We start from the raw sequence: 27,666 nt of genomic DNA on the forward strand, positions 1-27,666 counted from the left end.
TGAGACACTGCTAATATACACTGCTAAACAATGAGGGGGAAAAAGCCAATTTTGAGAAAATCTGGAGATGTGTGTGTCTGTGTGTATGTGTGTGTGTGTGGCTGAGAATTCATTTGGCATGCTCAAAGAACAGAAAGAAAACCAGTGTGGGTGGCACAGAATTGGAGATGACATGGGAGAGGTAAGAAAAGGCCAGATGGTGTAAATCTTTGCAGGCCATGCTAAAGAGTCTGGACTATATATAAACTCCACAAAAACTTTAAAAAGGACACATCCAAAAGTTGCCTTTAAAACAATTTTCACTCATCACATTATATTTTATTGTTTTAACTTTTTATTTTGAGCCTATTTTAGACTTACAGAAAACTTGCAGCTAAAGCACAGAGAGTTTCAAGGTAGCCCTCACTCAGCCCCTCCTGTCTCTATCTAACATACCCACAGCATAGTGGTCAGAACAAGAAAATTAATGCTGGTATAACATTATTAACTAAGCTACAGACCCTACTTGAATATCACCCATTTTTCCATGAATGTTGTCTTTCAGTTCCATGATATTGTCCAGGAAAGACACAACACATGGTATTTAGTTATTTCTCCTCAGTTGCCTGCATTCTGTAACAGTACTTCAGTTTTTTCTTGTCTTTCATGACCTTGACATTTTGAGGAGTATTGATAGGGTATTGTGTCAAAAACTTGGAATGGTCTACTGTTTTCTTGTGAATGGAATGGTGTTATGCATTTTTGGCAAGAATACCACAGAAATGATATGTCCCTATGATATTGATTTGTCTTTGTTGCTAGCGATGTTGACCTTGATCACTTGGTTAAGTTGGTGTCTGATGCATTTCACCGCTGTAAACTTACTCTTTTTCCTTTTGTGGTTGGCAAATACCTTGGGAGAACACATTTTGGTGATTTTCCATTTTCTTCTTTCCTTGTACTTTTATTAATCATAATTTTATAGTAGGGAGGAGCTCTTTCTTCTCCTTTACTTATTTTACCAAATATTTAACCACAAATTTATTTATATCAGTGTAGATTCAGGGATATTTATTTTATTCTCCAGGTTATAATTCAATCCTATCATTTATTTCATTATTCAAAGTGTTTTAGCTTTGGTCATTTGGGAACTCCTTAAGTTTGGCTTGTGAAGAAAAGAACAATTATGATAGGGCCCTTCTTCTGTTGAGCATTTTCTTATATTCTGGTACCATACAATATCCAGGTTCATCTTGTGTTTTGCTTGACTCAGCTCTGGAATCAACCACTTTTCCTAAGGAGCTCTGCTTCCTTTCACTGCAGAATGGTGTTTAGAAACCATGATCTCCTTTGTACATTGCTTTTCTATGTAACAGTATGTCCTGAAATCAACTGTATATTTTAAATATGAAGGAAATGCCGTATCTTCTCAATCAGCTTAATATTCTGCATCTACAATTTAAATATATGATAGCTCTCAAATAAAGAAAAAATGTTTCAGTATAATGTGTCCTTTAAAGCATACTGTATAAATTTAAACCTTTAAAATGTTCCTATTTTACATCCATCTGTATTTCTGGCAGAGGAGCAAATATTTTAGACCAGACCACAGACTCGCATACTCTGGGCAATGTTCACCATTGTCAAGCTCAGCTTTCCTTGAAGGTCAACAGGCCTGACATCTGACATGAAGTCAAGCAAATTGTCTCTCTATTTCCGCAGTTGGAAACTATGCACACTGATGGAAAAAACTGGAAATGACTGGCTGTGTTTGGTTTGGACAACTCACTCAAACAAGAGGGAGCATAGCACAAGTTCTGCCTGAGTGAAGTCTGAAAATCTGGCTCTTGGGTCCACCTTAACAGTCTACCTATTTGACTTTGACTGGAGTTCAGATATATAAACCAAATATCTTTGCTTTGGCTTCTTTTGAGTCATATCAATCTACACCTCCTCAACAGTATGAAGTTTGGAAGAACAAAGAAGTGATTGAGCATCCTAAACCCAGCTGTTAATTTGGGCCTTTGGGAATGTCAATGAAAGGATGTAACGAAGTTTGTTTGATCATGTTTCATTGGTACTTTCTGTGGTTGGTAGAGATTTGAGTAAAAGGAGTTGTCTTTTCAATTGTCACTATGAATAATTTACATCTACAAATGCCAACTTTTAAATTTAGGACTTTTAAGATTACACTTTTATTTAAAAAAAAATCCCCACTTATCAGAAAAGTAGATGTCAATTAACATTCTAAGAGATTGATTTGTTTGAATATTGAGAAAGCCAATCCTATTTTTATCTGCCAGTTAAAGAAATTTTTCTGTGTTTGTAGTACAATGTTTCAGAATCCAGTTTAGCAATGTATCTGCAAATGGAAAGATTAACAGCTTGAAAATTACATCTTCATGAAGAAAGGAAAAGTAGAATTTGTTTTATTTAAGAGTTATAGCATTTCAACCAAATTTGGAAATACTGTATTCTTGTCTACTTTCATCAAAAATGGAGGAAATTCTCTGGATAGAAAGGCCTTGTGTAAAATTTCCATACTCCAGGCACCAGGGTGGCTCAGTCAGGTTAAGCATCCAACTTCAGCTCAGGTCATGATCTCACAGATGGCAAGCCCTCATTGGGCTCTGTGCTGATAGCTCAGAGACTGGAGCCTGCTTTGGATTTTGTGTTTCCTTCTCTCTCTGCTCCTCCTTTGATCACATGCTTGTTCTCTCTCGCTTTCTAAAAAATAAATATTTAAACAATTTTTTAAAACAATACAATAAAATAAAATATCCATACTCTAAGGTAAGAATGTTAGGTATTAGACAACCAAATTATCCAGATTATCACTTCCACTCTTGCCCTTTATATGCAAATACCTTGGTGTGGTATGGCCCTAGAACAAATTTACTGTGTATAAGAAGCATCTGTGAAGCATTAAAAGGGCAATTGCCCAGGCTCCATCCCTAGAGACTTTGACTCAGTTGGGTCCTGAATCTGTATTTTTAACAAGTGCTAGTAGTTTAAAAGTTGTCCTAGACTGGGAGGGTTATGATAAGGAGATTGTCTAGCCTACACTGCTCATTTAGCAAATGAAGATGCTAAGGCCAAGACAAAAGTCATAGCCAACTGCAATTTTCCAAAAAGTATTTTCATTCATTCAAAACATATTTAAGGGACACTTATACTCGATACACTAGGCATTGGGAATAGAGTGGCAAATTAGATAGGTTGGTCATTGCCTACAGGAAAGCAGGGTTAATGGCAGAAGTAAGATTATGAGAACTGAGTTACATGCCAAATGAGTATTTCTGTCATTATGATACACAGCTCTTTCCTTAGTTTGGGTCATCATTATAATTCCAGGAACTGAGAAAGACATCACAAAAGAGAAAGACTTATCTTTCAAATGTTTTCTTTTGTCTTGGGAAAGATTTGTTACATTTCCAATAGCTTTACATTCTTACCGGCTTTCACCCCTAGAAAGTTTCAGGATTGCATTGAAATGTTGATATCTGGAAAATATCTGCTTCTTAGCCATTACCAATTTCTTTTTTTTTTTAAGTTTATTTATTTATTTTGAGAGAGAGCATGTGCAGGTAGGGGCTGAGAGAGAGGGAGAGAGAGAATCCCGAACAGGCTCTGCACTTGTCAGTGTGGAGCTCAACACAGGGCTCAAATCCACAAACCATGAGATCATGGCCTTAGCCATAATGGAGAGTCGCGATTGAGCCACCTAGGTGCCCCTACCAATTACCAATTTCTGAAACCCACACTAGGGCTAACCTAATGTGATACCTAAATCATCATGTCAAGTTTAGCTTTTGCTTAGGCTGAGGAAGGCAAGCCATCTATGGTCAAATTTATGCAACTTTTACTTATAAAAAATGTATTGTTTTGTTTTGTTTCACATTCAACGGGGCAAGTAATGCAGACACTAACACTTAACACACTTCCTTCTTATTTTGCCTCTAAAAGTGGCTTGGTTGATGTATTCTGCATAGACTTGAAAGGTTTAAGTGAATAGCAAATCCTAAAGAGAAGATTTTGGCATATTAAAACCTCTGTAAGATTTCAAAAGAGCTTATAACTAAAAGCTTATACTTTGGAGATTAGTTTAAATTTCAGGGCTAATGTATCATCTTATTATTGCTATCTGTAAAAGCTGGACTAAATAGGCATCTACCTTCAGCATCTTTACCAAGATTCATTTCTCTTTTAATATGTATCCCTTGGTCATCAGGTACCCATCCACATTCTGCTGAATGAATAAATGAATAGGAAATTGCAGTGACATAGTGTTCAGCAAATTCTAAACAAAATTTTAAAGAATTGTATTTAATAATATGTTTAACATCAACCATCTAAGTTATAGATTTCATTGTAGGCTTATAGTGGCGATGTCTCAAGCATACTAATAAAGGTATTAACTTTTAAGTTCATATTAACTTAATAGGCAATACAATATTTTAAAATAAATTTTAAATTCCAAATTGTCTTACTCTTGCCAATAAATTGTCACTAATATTTGTATAAAATTTGGATAGAATTTCATACAAAAATTTTAAAAGGCCAAAGGCATGAGAAATTATTCCACCTGATATCATAAAGTTTGCATATTTATTCAGATCTTAACCTTGCAAGTCTGTTAAAAGTGGTATGGAAATTGTCCATGAACAGGCTTTCTCATTAGATTTTTGGCACCTCTACATCAGTCTCAGCCAGAACCCTGAAGAGCAAAGGCAAAATTGGAACACATTTATCTGAATATTTCAGAACTTTCAGTGAGGTTACTTCCAAAAGCTAGGGAATGGTCATGGGGATTCTTGTTTTTTTTCCCTGATTCTTCTTCTATGAAAATCTTTCATTATCCAAATTCATTATGGGAAAAAAAAATGCTATCTCCAAATGTGTTTTATTTAGAATGTCTGGACAAAAAGTTTTTGGTTCACTTTCAGGTCCAGAAAACAATCTTATTAAACACAGTGGCCATCCAAGTGCAATTTAAAGATCCCATGGCAGTTTTCAAAAGGAGCAAGGATTAATTCCAAATCTTGGCCAATATCAGTAAAACTGCCTCTAATTTCCACAGTCCCGTTTGAGCTACTGTCAAGAGCATAATGGCTTTCTCCATTAGCATACATAGTTTCTCACTACCATTGTTTAACTCATTACTTTGTAAAGCACTTGAAAGTACTTTAAAATACCCCAAGTATGAAAACTGCTATTTAAAAACAATCTTGTGCTGTTCTGCACCGCATCAGAATAACCTAGCTAACGCACCTAAAATAGCCCTAATGATTCCTAAACTTGGGGTTTTACAAGTCTTTTTGTTTTCTCCAATTCAAAATAAAGTAGATGGCACCATGTAGAATACTTTCACTCCATTTCTAATTTGTATGCTATATATATATATATATATACTTTTAAAAAAAAATGACTGATTTCTCTAAGTCTNTAACTCATTACTTTGTAAAGCACTTGAAAGTACTTTAAAATACCCCAAGTATGAAAACTGCTATTTAAAAACAATCTTGTGCTGTTCTGCACCGCATCAGAATAACCTAGCTAACGCACCTAAAATAGCCCTAATGATTCCTAAACTTGGGGTTTTACAAGTCTTTTTGTTTTCTCCAATTCAAAATAAAGTAGATGGCACCATGTAGAATACTTTCACTCCATTTCTAATTATTATGCTATATATATATATATATATACTTTTAAAAAAAAATGTCTGAGTAATCTAAGTCTCCTTCTTGACTGTAAACATCTTGAGAGCAGGATCCAGTTTTAACTGTCTCCCCCAGAGCTAATCACAGTACCTTAAAAAAGTAGATAATAAATATATGTATAAACATTGTCATTCATTTATTAATCCTTTCAAGTATCTTTCCACCCATCCTTCCTATGTGGCAGTTATGAGTCAGGCACTAAAGATAAAGAAATACATTTTTAAAATAAGTAAATATAAACATATATGAACTGATTCTGTCAACAGTGGCTCTTAGAATAACATTGGAAAATAGAAATGAAAACAGAAAAAACAATACAATCAAAGTCATGAAAGTCTTAAGCAGAGGATCTTCGGGGAATACAAAGGGAAGAGTAACTGGGGCTTTAGAGATGACTTCCTGGATGACATCTGCACGGGGCCTTTCAGCCATGAGTAAACGGTGTCAAGGCCAAGCAGAGGAGGAGCATCCAATGCACAGAACAGAGAATAAGCAAAGTCACCCTGTTCAGAGGATTTCAAGTTCTTAGTCTGACTGGTGCAGTATTCTCAATGAGAGCAGGATGGCCCCCTACACGTTGCTTTAAAAAATTAATGGAGATTTTTTATTTTATCCCAATGACCGGTAGATATTATTGAGGTATAAATGATAAAAGGCCATAGATGTTAGATACTTGATAATGTGCAGGATAATCTTGCATAATGAAAAATTATCCCAAGTTTTATGCAGGTTTAGAATGTCCCTTCAGACATTCATGTCAATGAAAAACTTAGTTATAAGTATCTTGGCATAATGGCAAAGGAAACAATCAATAAAACTGATAGGCAACCAATGGAATGGGAAAAGATAGTTGCAAATGACATATCAGATAAAAGGGCTAGTATCCAAAATCTATAACTCACCAAACTCCACACTTGAAAAACAAATAATCTAGTGAAGAAATGGGCAGAAGATATGAACAGACACTTCTCCAAAGAGGACATCCAGATGGCCAACAGACACATGAAACGATGCTCAGCATCCCTCCTCATCAGGGAAACACAAATCAAAACCACACTGAGATACCACCTCACACCGGTCAGAGTGGCTAAAATGAGCAAATCAGGAGACTATAGGTGCTGGCGAGGGTGTGGAGAAACTGGCACCCTCCTACACTGTTGGTGGGAATGTAAACTGGTGCAGCCCCTCTGGAAAATGGTGTAAAGGCTCCTCAAGAAATTAACAATAGAACTCCCCTATGACCTAGCAATAGCACTGCAAGGAATTTCCCCAAGGGATGCAGGAGTGCTGATGCATAGGGGCACATGTACCCCAATGTTCATAGCAGCACTCTCAACAATACCCAAAACATTTAAAGAGCCCAAATGTCATGTCAACTGACGAATGGATCAAGAAGATGTGGTTCATCTATACAATGGAATACTACATGGTAATGAGAAAGAATGAAATCTGGCCATGTGTAGGAATGTAGATGGAATTTGAGGGTATTATGCTGAGTGAAATAAGTCAGGCAGAGAAGGACAGATACCATATGTTTGCATGTATAGGTGGATTAGGAGGAACTTGACGGAGGGCCATGGGGGAGAAGAAGGGGAAAAATAGTTGGGGAGAGGGAGAGAGGCAAACCATGAGAGATTCTTGAATGCTGAGACAAACTGAGGGCTGATGGGGGTGGGGGGAAGGAGGGTGATGGGTATGGAGGGGGGCACTTGTGGGGATGAGCACTGGTTGTTATATGGAAACCAACCTGACAATAAACTATTTAGAAAATATAAGTATCTTGGCATAGAGCCTCACCTTCCATTACATATAACACAAAATATTTCTATATAGTTTTGATATATACTGTACTTTTCAGGAATGCAATTATATATATCAAGGTAAGATTGTACTTTGCTTTGTCCATAATTTAATCAAGAGTCATTCACCATTTCAAAAAACTATTATCAATGAACAATACAACTCTAGGTATCTGAGTTGCCAATGCAGAGAACTGTATCAGTCTGTGTTTGCAGTTACCACAGTCAAGGTGATTTTATTTATAAGTACAGACATCTGACAACTTTATTAGGTCTTTTAGTATAGCTATGCCCAAGCATTTTATATTATTTTATTATATATTACTTTCCTTTTATGTTTCCTTTATATTTAATTAGGGAATAAGAAAAAATTCTGAATAAATAGATTATTTTATCTATGAGTTTCATTTCAGATTGGTAAAAGTGTGTTACAAAATGCTTGTTGTAATAAAGGGGGCTTTAGGTTGCTGAAGAGAGAATGGACCAGTGTGATAATAGCATCTCTTTCCCCAAAAAGCTCAGTTGTTACACATGAACCTCTAATTGCCAAGAGATGTTCCCAGTTCTAAGGGTCTGATTATAGTTTAATGCTTGCTAAAAAAAAATAAATGAGCAAAATCAAGTTAGGGGACCACTTATTTTTCCCTGCATGAAACATTTTAATGTGATTTTACACTCATATTTCCCTGTTTCAGCAACATAAAATGCCTGTCCCATCTCAAAGCCCAAATGAGTCAATTCAAGGGCTGTTTTTGCCTTAATTTTCCTGATTGACTCTTCAGGATCATCCTGAATGATGATCTCATAAATGATCTCATTTATGAGATGGTAATCATAAAACTACTATTAATAAGCTAACATTTATTAGGCATCTACTACATGCTAGATCTCATGCTAGTGTTTTCCATAGGAAATCGCCTATCCACACAACTAACCGGTAGAGGTATAAACTTTATCAACACTTGTATAGATAAGACAGCAGAATTAGGTGACTTGCCTGAAGCCATAGCGACTTTAAGCAGTAGAGGCAGGATCCAAGGATAGGCGTGCTTCATCCAGAGCTCATAATCTTTCCAGGATCCAAAAGTTTGCGTATACAAAAATGGTTTTTCTCTTCTGTGTTTCTGTGGTTTCTCACCTTCTAGGCACATAAGGTTTAAAATTGACAAACTGCAGCACATGGTTCAAATCTATTCCCACTTGAAGCTGTGGTGTGAAAATAGCCAAGAAAGCAAACAACTAAAACTAACAAACAAAAATACTCATTGGTTGTTATATGATGTCATGAGAACAGCAAAATCATGAGCTTCTCTCTGAAGTGTCATGAAAGCATATCAGATATGAACATATTGGTGTTGGATTTGTCCATGGAGAACTAATATTGCTCCAAAATTGGAATCACTGAATAGATGCTATTGGACCTAGCTCTGACATAGCCCAATATTGGCTGAAACATGGAACATGATTATGATATATTAGAAGAGGAATTAGTGCCTGACCATATTATCCTTGGGAAAAATTACTTTCCTTCTTCTGATTTAAAAAGATGTGACATCGAAATCTTTACCATGTTAAATGAGGGATTCCTTTACACCAGGGGTAGGTTACCCATCCCATTATTTCATTATGGTAAAGAGGCACCTTTTCTTTTTAAAATGCTTAGAATAAAGGTTCCAAGGGATCCCTGTCTGACTCATTCAGGAGAGCATGTGGCTCTTGCTCTCGAGGTCATGATTTGGAGCCCCACGTTGGGTACGGAGATTACTTAAAAAAATAAAATATGAGAAAAAAAAGATTTCAAGTAAACTATGAAAGAGAGCTAAGCAGTGTTTGCTTTAAATGTACTCTACTATACAAATTTTAAATGCCTGAAGAGCTTTTCATTGATTTCTTTTTCACTTTTTTTCCACTCTCTTGATTCATCTTCATCACCATTACAACCACCACCCACATGTGAAGGCAGTGTCATTGAGTAGAAAGACAGTTTGTCTTTAGAACCAGAGAAACTTAGACTGAAAATCTCAGTCTGAATGAGAAGCCTGGAGCAAGTTGATTTTCTTCCATACACTTTATTTCCTTTTCTAATAAGTGAGGATAATACCATGATATAGTGGAACTATGCCTGGCACATATCATATGCTCAATAAATGCAGCTATCCCTGAATGTACTCAGTGCCAAGTAGAGGGAGAAGCATAGAACATGGCCCCTGCCCTTGAGCAACCTAAAATCTACTTGGAATAGAGAACTCACTCATAACAGAAAAATGATAATAGAATGTGGACTGTACTAATCGCAAAATGAGTCAGACAGACAGTAACTATTAAAGGAGTTCCCACAGGTAGGAGCAGGTAAGTAGGACTGTGGAGAAGAGTCTGTGATGAGATAGAGCTGGTCAGGAAGGCGCTTTCCACAACAGGGCTGGCAATGACTAGGCACAATGCCAAGGATCCATGATGCTACATGGTCCACATCTTTTCATGTTTATTTCTTTTAGTAACAATGAATGTATAATAATCAACCTAGGTTATATTTGTCTTTGTACTAACACAGTCATAAATTTTTTTACATTTTTTTTTGGTGTGGAAGAAAGGGCCCCTGAAGGCAGATATGCCAACTCATAATATAGCTGTGCCAGAAAGGGAACTGGGAATCTTTTGTTCTGAAAGTTTTTGTCACTCACTCTGTTGTTACCTTACTCATTATTGTATGTGTCCTCCCAAAATTTAAATGTTGAAACCCAATGCATAATGTGACAGTATTAGGAAATGGGGTGTTTGGAAGATGCTAAATCATGAGAGCAGAGCCCTCACAAACAGCATAAGTACCTACATAAAAGAGCTCCCCAGCTCCTTCCCCCTCAATGAGGGAACAGCTGCTTAGGAAGTGGGTTCTCACCAGACACCGAATCTACCAGCAGGCAGCATGGTACTGGACTTCTCAGCCTCCAGACCTACATGAAATAAATGTTTTTTGTGTATAAACCACCCAGCTTAGGGTATTTTTATTTTAGCAACCCAAACAGACTGAGACTCTTCCCAAAGAGTTTATGAATGAAACCAAAAAGCAAAGGTACATCATAGAATGAAACCAAATATTATTTCAAAGAAAGGTTTTAAGAGAACATGATTTTCTTTTTCAACTTTTCCAACTTTGCCTGTCATACCTCATAAAAATCATTCAAGCTTATTCTGAATACTGAAGGGCTCCAGAGGCAAGTTCTTCAATCCACGGGGATCCAGAAAGATGTGGTCCTTCTCTGTGCCTGTGTATTGTTGGGCTGTCACCAGATGCTCACTGAGACAGATGTCACTAATTCCCTTCCTACAATAAAAACAAAGGGGTAATCAGAAGTTGACGACTGGAGTCCCTGAGTCCCTGCCTAGATTTTTTACTACTACTGGAAAAGAAACAGCTACATCAACCCTCATGGAGAAGGGAAGAACTAAATTTGAGAACTGTTTTTGTTTTACATGAAAAGCTCAGTTACCTGTCTTGTTCCCTACTTCATTACAGAGAGGAGTATTATGTTTTTACATTTGTAGTCCTCAAATCCAAATGATATCAATAAATTGATATGAGGGTTGCATGAATTAGGATCTTTTTTCAGAATTCTTTTCTGATAAGGATCATAGAATTTTGAGCCAGATGAAATTGTAGACACTATCAACTTAACCCTTTTATTCTGTTGCTATCTCTATACTTACAACTAAATATGTGTCACCAGATTTTCACCTCTTTTTTTTTTTTTTTAATTTTAGAGAAAGAGTGTGAGAAGGGGAGAGAGGCAGAGGAATTGAGAGAGAGAGAATCCCAAGCAGGCTCCATGCTCAGTGCAGAGGCAGATGTGGGACTCGAACCCTGAACCAGGTCATGACCTGAGCTGAAAACAAGAATCAGACTCTCAACTGACTGAGCCACCCAGGTACCCCTCACCTCTTATTCTTCCACTCAGGCTTTCCTCGTAGGCCGTGATTAATATTTCCCAGAATATTTTGTGGCTTCTCTTCTTTTGCTTACCCTGTAAGAGTATACCAGGTTTTTTGTATTTGTATTTGCATTTGTATTACTTCCTTTTCTCTTTTATATCTCATCCCAAATTTGAAGAGTAATTTCCAAGTTGTCCTTGTTCATGCGTCTGTACTGGGCTCATTCCATTAAATAACCCTGACCCATTTACCTCACAAATACCAAAGTTCTACATAGGCACTGGCCATGTCTTCAAACTAGTGTCATTCAGACCACCTTGCTTGATGTTAAACCCTTTCTCCTTTAGCTCATATTTCTCAGTTCTCGAGTTCGTTTTACTTCACATCTCAGTTTCGAGTACTTATTCAGTTCCTTCTCGGCTTTACAAGTTACTTCAGACTTGACTCTCTGGCTAGATCTTGGCATTCTCTAATCTTCATTTCAATTCTGGTCTAAAATCATGCTCCATTACTTGTGGTAATACACATTCCTATTTCCTTCCCTCATTCCACAGACCCATGAATGGCCCTCCCCTCCATCCTCTCTGTGAGGAAAACCAGAAAAATGGCCATCTATCATATCTGTACTTATGACTCCTGAATCATTAGGTCAAACGTCTCTCGTAAGCATCGCATTTTTACTTTCAGTTTTGATGAACATCTTCTCATTAGCTACAAGATGTGCAAAGAGAACTGACTTTCCTCCATGTCCCCCTCTATTAATTAACTGGCCTTATCATCCTCCAATGTTTGATACTTCTTCTACTTATCACTTTTACCTCAGCAAACTCTTTTCCATGTATACACTGTTTTTAGATCTACTGTTATCACCCTACTTTATAACCTCCTACTTGGAGGTTATTAAATTCTCTCCCATTGGGCACCTGGATGGCTCAGTTGGTTAAGGTCTGACATGGGCATATGTCTTAATGTTGTGTTTCATGAGTTTGAGCCCACATTGGGCTCCACACTGGCATTGCACAGCCTGCTTGGGATTCTCTCTTTCTCTTCTCTCTCTGCCTCTCCCCCACTTGTCCGCTCTCTCTCTCTCAGATAAATAAACCATTAAATAGATAGATAGATAGATAAATTCATCCTCTCCCACAAGGACTATTCTGTCCTAAGTGTCTACTCTTAGTAAATGGCACATAGTTCTGTCAGAGTAGCAATTGTATAGGAAGGAAAGAAGAGGAAGAATAGTCCAAGTGGAAAGATAAGTATGAATTGAGGACACAAACATAAAACAACTCTATGTATACAGGGGACTTCCAGTAACTCTTTTCCATGGTGGCTGTATCATAGCTAGAGTGGGACTTTCAGAATTGGAGATGGAAAGGTAAGGTAGACCCAGGAAGGACTGGGCTTCTGTGTCTTCTTAAGAAGATTAGACCTTGGGGCACCTGGGTGGCTCAGTCAGTTAAGTGTCCAACTCTTGATTCCAGCTCAGGTCATATTCTCACAGTTCATGGGTTGTGAGATCAAGCCTTGCATCAGGTGCCACACTGACAGGGTGAAGCCTGCTTGGGATTCTCTCTCTTTCTCTCTCTGGTTCTCTCTCTCTCTCAAAATAAATAAATAAACTTAAAAAAAATAAAAGACCAGACTTCATTGTTGAATCAGTGTAGTGTTATGATATGCTTACGAATCTAGAAGACAGTCGTATTAGGACTTAGTGACACTTAAATACAGGAAGTGAAAGAGGCAAAGAAGGTTGTAAATTCCGTGAAAGTGGGGTTGGCTTTTAAGCATTCTGACAGTCATCATCCTTTGTCCCCTAATAGTCAAATCTTCACTTTGTTTCTCATAAAATACTAATAGAGGAAAATGCTCAGCAAAAATAGGTCCCTCCTAGTGATTAACGTTGATTAGTTGAAAGCAAAATTATAATCTCAATCTCGCTTGCTAGCAATTTCGGTGGACATGTTACCCAGTTTGGGATAGGCTGCTTGAGTCTTCTGTGAAAGAATATTCCCCCTGATCAAAATGAGAAGCTGATTCTATAATCACAGCACCTTTCTTGTGATCGCAAAGGATCAAGCTTGAATGACAATAGCCAATATACTGAGGAAAGAGGAGTAGAAGGGAGGGAATAACCCTGGTCTTTAATGACATCATGGAGCCATTAAACCGACCCCAGAACCACCAACATTTGGAATCCTTGTCATGGAGACAATCAATGTCCTAATTGTAAAACTACTTCTGAATTTTCTTTTCTTGTCACCTTAACCACCCTCACTGATGCATAAAGGGGTGATTAACGGCACAGGTGCTGCAACTGAACTCCCCCAGAGTTCAAATCTTAGTTGTGTCACTTTACTAGCTGTGTGAGCTTGGCTAAGTGACTTAACTTCTCTGGGCCTCTGTTTCCTCATCTGGGAATTTGAAATGATAATAATAGTGCCTACCTCATAAAGTATTTTGAAAATCAAGAATACAATATATACAAAGCCCTTTGAATATTCTGGTACATGGTAAGAGTCAATAAGAGTCATTCAGTCATCCAGGTGCTCGACAAATGTAAATTTTTATTGAATTAAATTCCAGATAAAGAAACTGGGTCCCAGGCACATTAAGTCACTGATTCATGGTCACATGGCTAGTTTGGGGCTGAGGCTAGAGTAGAATAGCAACTGACGGAGTTGGGGTTCTGGAATTTTCTAGTGAGGAAGTCTTTAAAGACAGTAACTCTTTTCCCTCAGCAGTCAGGAGATATCTGCAGATGGATAGGGCTCAGAGTTCATCTTATAATAACATTTCATTTTTTTAACTTTTGAAATTTAAAATTTTGTTTGTTTATAGTATAAAACTGTCTAGTGCAAGAGTTTTAAGGGAAAATTTCTTTTCAATATAACCAGTGGAGGCTGAAATTAGAGAACTCTTGATTTTAAGAATGGTTGCTCATGAGACCTAGTCTTACCGGTGGATTTTACATTTTCTTTTTATGATGGACTTGGAATTTATTCTCTGACATAGAATAATCCATACTTCTGTGCACTGAAGATTTTTGCATTGGGAAACTTTGAAAATGTCCTTCTGCCCAATGTAAGAGGGCATCTGTTATCAATTAAATTGAAAAGGTGAACTTCCTAGGAATAGAACTAATTCTAATGGTTGTCTTTACAAAAATTGCTACCAACACATAATGGGTACTGAGTAAGCTACATAGCGTTAACAGTTTATAAAATAAAATATAAAATGCAATACATAATAAAATTCACATTTATTTAATAATGTGATATATAGTACCATGAGGTGGTATGGTAAAACAATCACTGGACTGGAAGTTAAAAGACCTATATTTGAGCATCAGCTTCAAATGACATGGGTCAAAGCACCCACCTTCTCTGAGACTCATTTTCCCTAGCTGCAAAATTGGAAGAATGATAATAATAATATATCATCAGTTTTGTGAGAGAGAACTCTTCATATATAAAATGTAAAATTTTACATAAATATTTCATTTATATCTTGTATAACTTATAATCTTCTTTATTAAAGAGTTATAAATTCTTTGATTATGGGGAAAATGCTGAGATAAATAGCTCTATATCCATTCTGGCCATTTCTATTATTTCTGACCCTCATATTTATTTATTAAGAAAAATCTTTCTTTTTCTTTTCACTTAATTCAGTAAATTGGTATGTGTCATTTGCATTATACTTGGCATATAATCCCTTAAGTGCTCAAAAATATTTTGCTGAATGTTGATAAATGTTATGGAATTCTAGTGGAACACTAAGAAAAATTCAGTGGTGGGAATAAATAATAAGAAGGCCATGGAAAAGAGAATTAATGAAGAGAGGTAGAAAATCAGCGGGGAGGTTGGAGGGGAGGAAAATCAAGGCTTTCAAGAACTGGCAGGAAGAGGGAGTCCCTATTCCCTAGAGAAGCCTCTCTGTCCCCGGTAGGGAGTTCTCTGGTTATGATTTCCTCCTTCTTCTTTCACACACATTTTTGGTCAGCTTCTCGGCAGGTCATTGCTAGTTTATTGCTTCCCTTTCTCTGTCTTATTTAGTTTCTGTCTCTCTATTTCCTCCTGCTTCTTATTTGTCATTCTTCTCTCTTTCTCTCATTGTCTATGAGTGTCTGCATGGTGCATTCCATGTGTCGTCTAAGGACACACACACACACATACACACACACATATACTCAGACAATTTACATTGAAAGTGAAAACTTAAAAAAAATTTTAATGTTTATTTATTTTTGAAAGAGTGAGAGAGTGAGCATAGGAGCAAGGGAAGGGCAGAGAAAGAAGGAGAGAGAGAGAATGTTGGGTCCGGCAGTGCCGAGCCTGACTCGGGGCTGGAACCCATGGACCTGAGCTGAACTCAAAGGTCGAATGCTCAACCAACAGAGCCACTCAGGTGCCCCTCAACACTTTTTTAAAAAGAAAATAAGCACTTTTGCTTTTCTTTCTAAACCCATTGTATGTGTTGGGGGGGGGGTGACCTCACCTGTGCTTGTATTTCTCACATTCAGATTCAGAGAAAGAGAAAAAGGAAAGGAATGGGTCCCAGACCAGAGCCCTATCTCCCATGGCGTTATCATCTCCTCCCCTCTTTCATTTACAAGTGAATTAGTTTACCAAGGAAGAGACTTTTTCCTTTGGCATATATTTCTATTTCTAATCTGCTTGGGTTATTTTAGAGTGGTAAAGTTGAGACCCTCCCCTCAGAAAAATAAAACTTTTCAAAACCATTGCCTTTCCGAGGGCTTATGTGAAAGAACTATAAAAGATGCTATTTAGCACCACCCACTTGGGATTTTGCCTTAAGAAATGTTAAGGGAGAAGATAATAATGGCTGTCAAAGGGTTCTGCTAGGAGATTTACACATTCTTTCTAATTCCTACAGCATTTCTTAAAAATTGACATTGTTCCCCAGTTTACCTATGGAAAAATTGAAATTCATAAAAGCACCCCACTTTCCCAAGGTGCCGTAGCCTTCACCCCGCCACCCCCCCACCCCCCCACTCAAAGCAGAGCCTGTTACAAAAGCTTACATGCAGATAGTTTATTTAGGAAGTGAGCCAAGGAGCACGACTGAGGGATGCAGGGAAAAGAAGGAAAAGCCAATACAAGGATGCATCATAAAGTTGACCATCTCTGAAGGTGACAGAGCTTAGTCCTGCCATACCCTTCTGAGGAGGATGGTGAAGTGTGTCATATTACTGTGCATATGACACACTTTAGGAAAGAGAGAAGAGTTTATCCTTGGTTGTCTACCCTGACTGCTTAAGGCGACTGTTCAGGTACTAACCCCTTTGACCTTCTAGTTTTACATGTGTGCTCCCATGGGTGCCCCATGTCTAAGCCCTCGGGCAGGAAGCTGGAGATATGGGTGGAATGTGGCAAAGCACTGTTCTACTTCACCTGCCCAAAAGCTGACTGAAGCCTGTACAGAAGTGGCCAGGACAGCAGTGGCTGTACAAGAGGTGGGGCTGGGAAGACATGAAATAAACACAGGTGGCTGATACTCAAGGTCATATGGCTATTCGATACTTAAAATCAGGCCTGCATGACTGCAAGGCTAGGGTACCTTCCATAATTCAGATGAGTTCCCAAGAAGGTATTTGGCTTTGTGGAATTTATGCATGAGTTTATTACCCTTGGCAATTAGATGGGGATCTGGTATTGATTTTACATTATATCAGATGTGGAGCATTATATACTCACTCTTTGTATATCCGTGGGCATGAATTCTTCCCCTATTAACCTCCAAAATGGGCTTGAAAATAAATACATTAAATATAGGACTCTAGAACAGCGCTACCGAGTAGAAAAGTAATGTGAGCTATGTGTGCAATTTCAAATTTTTTAATATCCATATAAAAATTTAAAAAATGGGTGAAATTATTTTTCATAGTCTATTGTATTCAATCCACTGTTTCCATGTATTGTCATTTCAATATGTAATCAATAAAATATGATTGTTGGGATATTTTGCATTATTTCATTGTTGTTTTATACTAAGTCTTCAAAACCTGGTGTGGATTTCACACTTAAAAGCCCACGTCAGTTCAGATTGGCTATACTTCAAATGTTCAAGAGCCACATGTGGCTCATATTACCATTTTGGATAGTGCAGCTCTAGGATATTTTCCGCTTATGAAATGAAGGAGTTAATCTATGAAAGGCAATACCATTGCACTTTTCCTTGGGATGAGATGGATTAGGGAGGATTTCTATATACTCTCTTGACATTATGACTTTGGTCTATATTATTTTTCTCGGAAATAAACAAAATGTCAATTTGACAAGGTTCATGGCTAGAAATGATTAAAACAGTAATTCAAAGACAAACCAAGCCATACATGAATCTAATATTTCAGGGTTTATTTCCCCTGTTCACATGCCTTTAAACTGCAGGTTGGGTCATTTTTAACTTAAAAAAGGGAAAGAAAAGGTCTTACACATTCAAGCTTACTACATATGGTCAACAATATAAGATACTCTTAACGTGAGTTACAAACAAGGTATCTTTTCCACGTGAATTATAATATGTAAAAATGTTTGCCTTTGCTCCTATAAAATGCTATTTTTTTTCTTTAAATGGGTTTATATTTCATATAAAACACAGGTGTTTTATCTGATAAGACATTTGACAGAGGTAGGTATTAGAGTGGTTTAAAGGACAGAATTTACAGATGGATCTGGGTTCAAATTCCAGCTTTACCTCTTACTGTGTGTAAACTTGAGCCAGTTTCTTCACCTCTTTGAGCCTCAATACTGTCTATTTATAGAGTTTTAGTAAGAATTAAAGAAGACAGGATATGTCAGAAATAGTTCCTGGTACCTGGTCAACACTCAATAAACAGTAGCTTTTACTGCTGGTGAACAAAAATCTAACAATAGGTAGACTGCATAACATTTACCTTGCCTGCAACATTTCTCACAGTCTATCAGTTAAGAAACATTTGTAACTGATGTATGGAGCCATGAATTACCATGAGTGCCACTAAATTCTACAGCATTCAGAAATTTACCAATAAAAGGGTCATTTTCCATTCAATGCTGGGCAAATTATTCATAAAAATCCATAGGCTCAAAGCAACCTGGCTGAGAAGGGTTTTTTTTCTTCTGTTCTTTTGTCTCTTAATCCCCACACTGTGGCCTGGTTCCCATTACAGCTGAAATTAGCACTTTAATTTCCACATTATCTCCTTTATATTAGAGATGAATAATGTGCTAGAATAAAAAGGGGGATCTTAAGGGGAATTACCAAAGATGAAAAAAGTATTATGCTTCTTCCTGAGCAGCTTTTATATCCTGCACTGAATTATTACTGGTGAAGGAGAATACATCTCAGCCATTCAGTCTAGAGCCAAATGAGAAGCTATCCCTCTGGGAGACAGAAGTCTCCTGAGATAAACCTCCTGCAGTACTTGCCCCACATCTCTTCACTACCCGCTTCAGGCCAAGTGGTTTAAGTATACTTGTCTTTGAATAAAATGCTATCGATCCCATAGTTCTAACAATAATAATAACTGCTAAAATTGTTTCAAACTCTGCCTATGGACCAAACATTGTGCTAAGTGTTCCAGACGCATTGATTCATTTATTTGACCCTGCAAAGTGTGTGAAACATGCAGAAACTGAAGCACAGGAGTCTAGTGACTTGTTCCAAATGACACAGTCTATAAGTGGTAGGACCAGGGTTCCAAGGGAGACATTTTGACACAGGCTCACATCCAGCAACACAGCACAAAGTACAAAGGAGACCCAAAAGAGGTACAACCTTCCAACAAGTTCTGCTGGCTCTACTTCCAAAACACATCCCCTATCCATTCGCTTTGCTCTGTCTTCACCAAAACATCATAGTCTAAGCCACCACCAACTTTTGTCCAGAGAACTGCAATGCCTTCCAACTACTCTCTCCACTTTAATTCTTTTCCTTTCACTGCCACTGTTCCACACAGCAGCTCAGTGAACATTTCTGAACAGAAATCAGACTCTGGGGGTGTCTGGATGGCTCAGTTGGTTGAGCACCCAACTTTTGACTTCAGCTCAGGTCATGATCTCTTGGTTCATGGGTTCGAACCCTTCATCAGGCTCTGTGCACTAATGGTGCAGAGCCTGCTTGGGATTCTCTCTCTCCTTCTCTCTGCCCCTCCTCTACTCATGCATACACACCCTGTCTCTCTCCATTTCTCTCTCTAAAAATAAGTAAACTAAATTAAAAAAGAAATCAGACTGTGTTCTAATTTTGCTCCAATGCACAAAGTCTTCTGCTAGTTTCCTCACCTTCTTAGAGTAAATCCAAAGTCTTTATCATGCTTTTTAAAACTGAGCATAGTCTGGATTCTGCCAAGCTCCTCCCCTCATCTCTTCCAACTCCCCTCACTCATCATTTTGTCCTTTTTTCCCCTCAAGTATGTAGAGCTCATTCTTTAGGGCCTTTGCACCTGCCGTTCCTTCTGCCAGGCACACTCATGCATCTCATCTTCAAATGGCTGAATATCTCTTGTGGGGGCTGTTGGCAAAGGTCATCTCTAAGAGACCTTTTCTCATGACCCAGGCTAAAAGCCACCCACTCCTTTCTCCGCTTCCCCACTTGCTGTCTACACAACATGACCCCATTTTATTTCCTTCATAACACATCTCTGTGCCAAGTCATTTGTCTGTTTCTCTGTGAATTTCTTTGTTTTCTACCTTTCCTCTGTCCCTAGCAGAATGCGGAGTTATATAAAACAGAGACCTTGGCTATCATATTTACCTCTGTGCCTGCTGGGCCTACAACATGACCTGGCACATGATAAGCATTTATTTAGTAAAAATTTTATCTAAAAAAATGAATAAATTATTTAATTAATTATGTGACAAAAAGCAGTCACCTTTTAGCATGTAGTTCTCTGGAGTCCTTCTATCAATATCAACAAGGCAGTGAGAAACGGGATATAACAGGGATAGACAGAGAAGTTATAAATGATTAATTTCAAAAAGAAATAGGGACCCAGACAAAATGTGGTTTATGTTGTTGACATTTTTCCTGTGCTTCCTACTATATCTCTTCTACAGTAGTATATCATTTCTGCTCTCTCCTCTTATCTTGAATAAAAAAAAATTGAGAGTTTATATATCAGGTACTGGGGTAGATACTTGGCTACAGAAATATATAAGGAATCCTAAAGAAGGCTCTATGTGTTCACACAAATAATAATGACACAGATGCCCTTTATGTGGTTTATAAAAAGTGTTTTTGAATGATAGGACATTGAGTAATAATGAAGAAAGTTCTAAAGAACTTTAATTGCAGGGGAAATAATCCTACTATAAAAGTTTTTGCAAGAATACGACATAGCTAAAATATTTTTAAATGCATTGAAAATTACTACTAGTAATTTTTAAAAAAAATTTTTAAGTGTTTTTTTCATTTTTTTGAGAGACAGAGAGAGACAGAGCATGAGCAGCGGAGAGGTAGAGAGAGAAGGAGACACAGAATCCAAAGCAGGCTCCAGGCTCTGAGCTGTCAGCACAGACCCCGACACAGGGCTTGAACCCAAGAACTGCAAGATCATGACCTGAGCCTAAGTCAGATGCTTAACCAACTGAGCCACCCAGGAGCCCTCCCTTTTTAAAAATTTTTTTAAATGTTTATGAAAATTACTACTAATAATTTTTAATGGAGGAAATAATAACTACAAATACACTTTCTTTCTCTTCTTTTTCTTCTGGTTCTAAATCAATCAGTTTAAGTTCACTTATGCTTCACAAAGAAATGATCCCAATACTGTATTTGTCTCTTTTCTTCGTGTCTGCCTTCTTGTTAGATACAGCCCTCTCCCATACTCTTATCTTTCTTATCCATGACTGCAGGGTAAGCTCTCAGTCCAGTCTCCTGACACAGGTAAAAACAAATGGCTTTTTATTAAAGGTGGCACAGGCACTTCCCTCACTTTTCGTTGGTCTAAACAAGCCACAAGGCTATACCTTGCGTTCATAGGGAAGAACTGCATTCTTCTGAATATTTAGAGAGGCCCCAAATAGTTAGAAAAATAGTCCAGCACAGGTCCTTTCGTACTCTGTAAGTTTTCTGCAATGACTGTATATAATATTAAACAAAAACATCTGAGCTGTAGATTTTTAAATACTCTTACTTCTCTTTAGCTGGAAACACATTTAGCTACAATAATACAAAATTTGACTTTCAAGGGCTTAAAAAATAAAGGCTATTCTCTCACATAATAAAAAATATGAGGTTAGGTGGTTTCCATTGGTTGAGCAACCCTGTTACGTTAGAGTCAACTTTCTATCAATTTTCTAGACTTTTCTCTCAAACTTACCGCCCATTTTCACAGATGGCAGCTACTGTGATGGGTCTAACATCTTCAATGAAGGAAAGAGGAAAAGGAGATAAGACAGGGAAAGCAGTCACATTACTGTCTTTGTAGAAAAAGCGAAGAATTCTTCAGACATTCCCCCAGGAGATTTACCCTCCTATCCTATTGGCCAGAAATGGATCTTATGACCACTTCCAGATACAATGAAGCTTAGGAAAGCAGGGAAAGGTATTGCTGGTTTAGACTGGTTTAGAACAATCATGATCTTTCCAAGGGTGTGGCATATCACTGCCATAAACAGAGTCTGGGTTGTGTAAGCAAAGAGGAGTTAGAAGCTGGTTACTGGCTATGTGTCTGCATCAGAAGCCGAGAGAGGGTATAGTTCATCCTGATAAGTGAACCAGGTGGACGTTTTAGCTGGACATGGAAGGATATTGGGATTGTGCCCCATAGAGCAGAAGAGTGGTATTTCATAGAAGAGGTACAGCATAAGCTTTAGCAGGATGCTGACTAGTTATTCTGATATTACTATAGTGTACATTGTGGAATTGTCAAGACAGAGTAGAAGCTGGGGAAAGAGGATAGGACCAGATGATAGATAATAATAATAGTTTGCATTTATTGGGTGCTTACTGTAGATGAGATACTTTTACCTCCATCATTTCATTAAATTTTCATAATTCCATGAGTGCTACTATTTCCCCCTCATTCTACATATCCTGTTAGGTAACCTGCTCAAGATCAACAGCTTATAAGGGATAGAGCTAGCATTGAACCTGGTCTACATTGTAATGATTAAGAGCACATGCTCTGGAGTCAGACTGCCCTCAGCTTGCACCCAACCTCTCACCTCACTTACACCCTGATCCTTACTTCACTTCTTCCTACAGTGACCCCCAAGGAAGTGCCTTGTAACCTCTGAACACAAACTAAAAGCCAGTATCGTAGAGAACTCTTGCATGTGTAGAGAAGAGAATAAACGAGGAATGGCCTGGCAGTGGGAAGGTTAATACAGAGACTGAATCATCCAAGAAGATGTTTCTCTTTGTCTGCATCTCTCAAATCAGAGCAAAAGGGAGACTGTTAAGTTCAAAATATTTGTTCCCCCCTCCAGCCAATTTGCATTATTGAACATATACAAGAAAGCATATGAGCCCATGGCTGGGCTATAACTCATCTACTACAAGAGAGGAGATGAGCTTAACAATAAGGCTTCCCAGAAGCCTTTCAAGCATCAGTTTAGCGGCTTAAAATGTGCTGCCTGGAACACTCATAAATACTGGCAATCCGCATAATACACCTTTACTTCTTCATAGCAACTTCAACCATGATGGAAAATGAGGCTTCTAGAATTCAACAGAATTTGCAACCACATGGTCCTCTACTTATTTCAGAATATGAAGATTTCCCTTCAGCATCCACTTTCTTCATCCAGATCCATTAGATTCTTTTATAAAAAATCTAACTTCTCCCCCCTCCACAGTCTTTTAAAAGGCAAAAGCATATAGCCATAATCAAACTCTATAAAATAATAATGTGTGAATATTCTAATTTTCTCCCTAAGATCTAAACAATTTCAGTGTTCCACTTTATTTTAAGGTGGGTTAAGTCAGTGTTTCTTAATTGAACACTATTGTGTTGGCAACCTTGGCCACCAGTAACACCCCCAATCATTGTGATAGTCAAAAAATTAATAATAAATGCCCGTGCACATTCCTAAGCACCCCCTACAGAGGCATTTCTCCTTCTCTCTTCTTCTGTCTTGAAAAACATTGTTTGAACTGTGACAGAATTAGGACAGAGTTTTGGTTCTGTCTGTCTATAGGAAATGAATTGATTTTCATAGCCATAAAATAGGCATAGTAGTATCTATCTAATTGTATGGATCAAATGAAATATGTAAAACAGAACACTTTATACATACTCAAGTATACAGTCCCATCCAGGTGAATATGCTAGCTTGAATCAAGCATAGCATCTCAACATTTTTTCTTCCTTCCCCAAGAAATGCTTAGATAGGCGAACCAAGTTTTAATTCACTGTTCCATTCTGCACTGCCATGTTCTAGCCTCTGCTCATTTAAGAAATTAGATAACTTGAAGCAATATTTTCAAAAATTGAATATAGCTATATTCAATATATTTTCAATATACCAATAATATAATGGTATAATGTGAAGATACTATAGAAATAATAATAGAAAAGAGGGTAAAGTCCATTCTGGAAAAAGTGAGAATTATAGATCAGTAATGTCATAGGATTCTAGAAAGTTTGGTCTCCTCAATTAATGGATTCAAAGCATGGAAAGTGATCTTTTAGGATCACTTATAGAGAGCATTCTTTCAATGAGTAGGAAGTTAAACCAGATCATCTAAAAGGTTCATACAATTTCTAAAGGTTTTTTAAAACTTTTATGATTAGATTGGTCCAATCTCTAGTATTAAAAATGTGAATGGCTTTAAATTATTCTAGCCTAAAGTATCCCTTTATGTATTGTGATAACTATACACAATAGCCTAAAGGTGATTCACTCTTTTGAGTTGATAACTGTTTGGAAACAAAATGTGGCTTCTATCCACTGAGTTATACTTACATATTCAAAGACATACAAGCATTTTTGTCACAAAGATTTAACTAAGCAAACAATATGTGGGGGTATTTACAAAAGCTCAGCTCCTTTCCAAAAGCAATGAAAATAAAGAAAAGGAAAAAAGGGATCTTTTTTAACACCTTGTTGAATATGCTAATTTTAGTTTAGATTTCAGTTTTGTATAAAACTGTTCCAGGAGCAAAAAAACATTTCCTTAATAGAAAAATTCACTCTGCTGAGTATTTCCTGTTACTCCTCCAAGATATTCCCCATCTTGCTTTGGATCTGGTAGGTAAAGCTTTATAGACGATCAACTGGGCTCTTGGCTTTCTGTATTCTATTTGTCTCCAACAGGAGAGAACAGCAGGATATGGATGCATAGGAGGGAAAGGAGAGAGAAGCATTTCTTCTGCCTCCTTCATTGTGTGGTCAGGGCAGCCGACTGCATTCCTCAGCTAAATGCCACAGATTTTACCCGGCAATCCTCGCTTATTGCTATATCTAGTCTCTCTAGATTCTACTACCCCTCCCTATCACATCCTTTTAGGTGTAGGGTATTAAAACTCCCCAATATTACCAGCCCTAGAGGATTTACCCATTGCTTTCCCTAAACTCTGTAATAAGTCCTTTATTAAACATTTCTCAGTTAGCAATTTCGAGCATGTCATCCATTCCCTGATGGAACTCTGACTGATACATTCATTCACCTTTGAAATTTGCTACAAAATCATTTGATGACAACAATGGTGGGTCATTTGCAGCACAATGGTTCCAGGTGTTGGAGTTGGAAATCAGATGCTTCCGTTGAAAGCATGACTCAACCATTTACATGCCATGGGATCTGGACCATACTTCTTAGCTTTTCCACATCTCAGTTTCTCATCTATAAAGCAGAATGGATACCAACAGTAACTACTTCATAGTGCTATTTTGAGCACTGAAATGGTTTAAAGGTTGCCTGGAACATAGTAAATCCTTACAAATGTGGACTACCTTTATTATGTTTTCATACATCCTGTATTATCCTGGGTAGTAGGCACTGAAATAGAGGTAAAAATAACAATATATTTCAAGGCGCCTGGGTAGCTCAGCCGGTTAAACGACCGACTTCGGCTCAAGTCGCGATCTTGCCGTTTGTGGGTTTGTCCCTCCCCCCCCCCCACCAGGCTCTGGGCTGACAGCTAGCGCAGAGCCTGGAGCCTCTCTTCAGATTCTATGTGTGTGTCTCTCTCTGACCCTTCCCATCCCCCCCTGCCCCTGCTTGCCCCCCCCCAAAAATAAATAAAACATTAAAAAATTAAAAAAAACCAAAACATGGGAAGCCTGGGTGGCTGGTAGGTTAAGCATCTGACTTCGGCTCGGGTCATGATCTCACAGTCCGTGGGTTCGAGCCCCCCGTCGGGCTGTGTGCTGACAGCTAGCTCAGAGCCTGGAGCCTGTTTCAGATTCTGTGTCTTCCTCTCTCTCTGACCCTCTCCCACTCACTCTCTGTCTCTCAAAATAAAACAAAGACATTATTTTTTTAAATTTAAGAAAACAGTAAATCTAAAGATTAGTGATTAGTGTAGGTGATCATCATTTCAGTGTTTCCGTTCAACATTTGAAATTGAAGACAAATACATTGGACTAATTTCCTTTGAATCTTGGGTGCTATTTTTAAAATCATTATTCAAAATTCAGCTATGGTATTATTTCACTCATATATAGAATGTAAGAAACAAAACAAATGAGTAAAGGGAAAAAAAGAGAGAAAGAAACCAAGAAACAGACTCTTAAGTATAGAGTACAAACTGATCATTACCATAGGAGAGGTGGGTGGAGGGATGGGTGAAATAGGTGACAGGGATTAAGGAGTGTCCTTGGCAGATGAGCACTGGGTGATAAATGGAATTGTTGAACTGTACACCTAAAACCAATATAATACTGTATGTTCACTATACTGGAATTAAAATTAAAAATAAAATAAAATTTTAAACAATTAAAAAAATAAAATTCAGCTATGGTGGCAAATTACATTGTAATTGGTGAAACACTCGTGTATTAGTGAAAAAAATTGGTAGCATATTGAAACGAGTTAATTGAGAAGAGTTTAACAAACGGTCTATGTATAAGGGTCTGGGAAAGGTTAAAAGAAACCTGCAAGGAAGGGTGAAATATCCCAATGTCAACAACATCTAGGAACGGTCACCATCCTTAAGCTTGAAAGAACAATGGGGAAGATATGAGGAAGAATAGGTTATGGGAACTTTGAGACATCTGTGCCTATAACTGTAGGGAGAGGAGCCAGGGAAACAGAACCTGAACTTACTTTATTCTCACCTTCCAATCTTCTACTGATGCCTCCCCCTCAGGAAAAGATAAGGGAACTTCAGTCCATAGAAGGTAGCTTTCCAGGAAACAGAACTGGGTATAGAAGCATAGAGGGGTGGGACACGGATATGGAAAGACAAATTTTAGAATGCCTAAGACAACATATACGACCAAAGCAAATACAATTTCCTTAACTATTTTTTTCTACCTGCCTATTTCTAATCTCTCCAAATAATCCACAATTACTTTTGATTGCCATTTAAGGGATTTTATAACAGTAGAAAGTAGAATTATGAATAAAATATAGAAAACATGTCCATGTAGGTAATATAACTAATATTACCTGGAAATCAACCATATCAAATTTCATTATATGTATCTAAAACATTTTCACCATGGATTCTCCTTGTAATGATGATGATCATACTAACCATTTTTAAAAATTTTTTAAAACATTTTTATTTATTTTTGAGAGACCAAGAGAGATAGAGTGTGAGTGGGGGAGGGGCAGAAAGAGAGGGAGAGACAGAATCTGAAGCAGGCTCCAGGTTCTGAGCTGTCAGCACAGAGCCTGATGTGGAGCTTGAACCCACAAACCATGAGATCATGACTTGGGCCAAAGGTCAGATGCTTAACTGACTGAGCCACACAGGCACCTCTGTTCCAACCATTATTAAGTGCTTACTGTATATGAGGTATCTTTCATGATATTTCCACTGAACTCTCATATCCATCCCTAGAAGGAAGATATATTCCATTTATATGTACACATATAAAGAGGACATAATAGGTTAAGAGATATTTTGTGAGCTGACAGACTTCATATGGCCAGAGTAGCCCTCTAAAAACCCCTCAGAAAAATCCAAGACCTGGAATTTCTGAGAATAAACCTGCAACTCAGTGACAGACATAAATCTGGGTAGCAGAACCAAGAATCCAATATGAGTAGAAATGGTGGTGGAAGGCATGGACGCTTTCAGCAAATGCAAACTCTGGCCTTGCTGTGTGCTGTCTTAGGCC

The 27,666-nt window shown here is 37.7% G+C and overlaps 1 long non-coding RNA gene across 2 annotated transcripts; it reads right to left on the reverse strand.

The window, feature by feature from the left end:
- Positions 1–1,785: 1,785 nt before the first annotated feature.
- On the reverse strand, positions 1,786–21,836 carry LOC144238915 (uncharacterized). Of its 2 annotated transcripts, XR_013337259.1 has the most exons (5): positions 21,750–21,836; positions 10,663–10,820; positions 10,329–10,449; positions 8,496–8,639; positions 1,786–2,706 (listed from the first exon to the last, which is right to left on the reverse strand). It is a non-coding gene; the product is annotated as an uncharacterized LOC144238915 (long non-coding RNA). The 2 variants fall into 2 exon arrangements; XR_013337260.1 differs by lacking the exon at positions 10,329–10,449.
- Between the last annotated feature and the right edge of the window lie 5,830 nt (positions 21,837–27,666).

The sequence above is a fragment of the Crocuta crocuta genome, unplaced genomic scaffold (assembly GCF_008692635.1).
Source record: "Crocuta crocuta isolate KB4526 unplaced genomic scaffold, BGI_CrCroc_1.0 scaffold382, whole genome shotgun sequence".
NCBI lineage: Eukaryota > Metazoa > Chordata > Mammalia > Carnivora > Hyaenidae > Crocuta > Crocuta crocuta.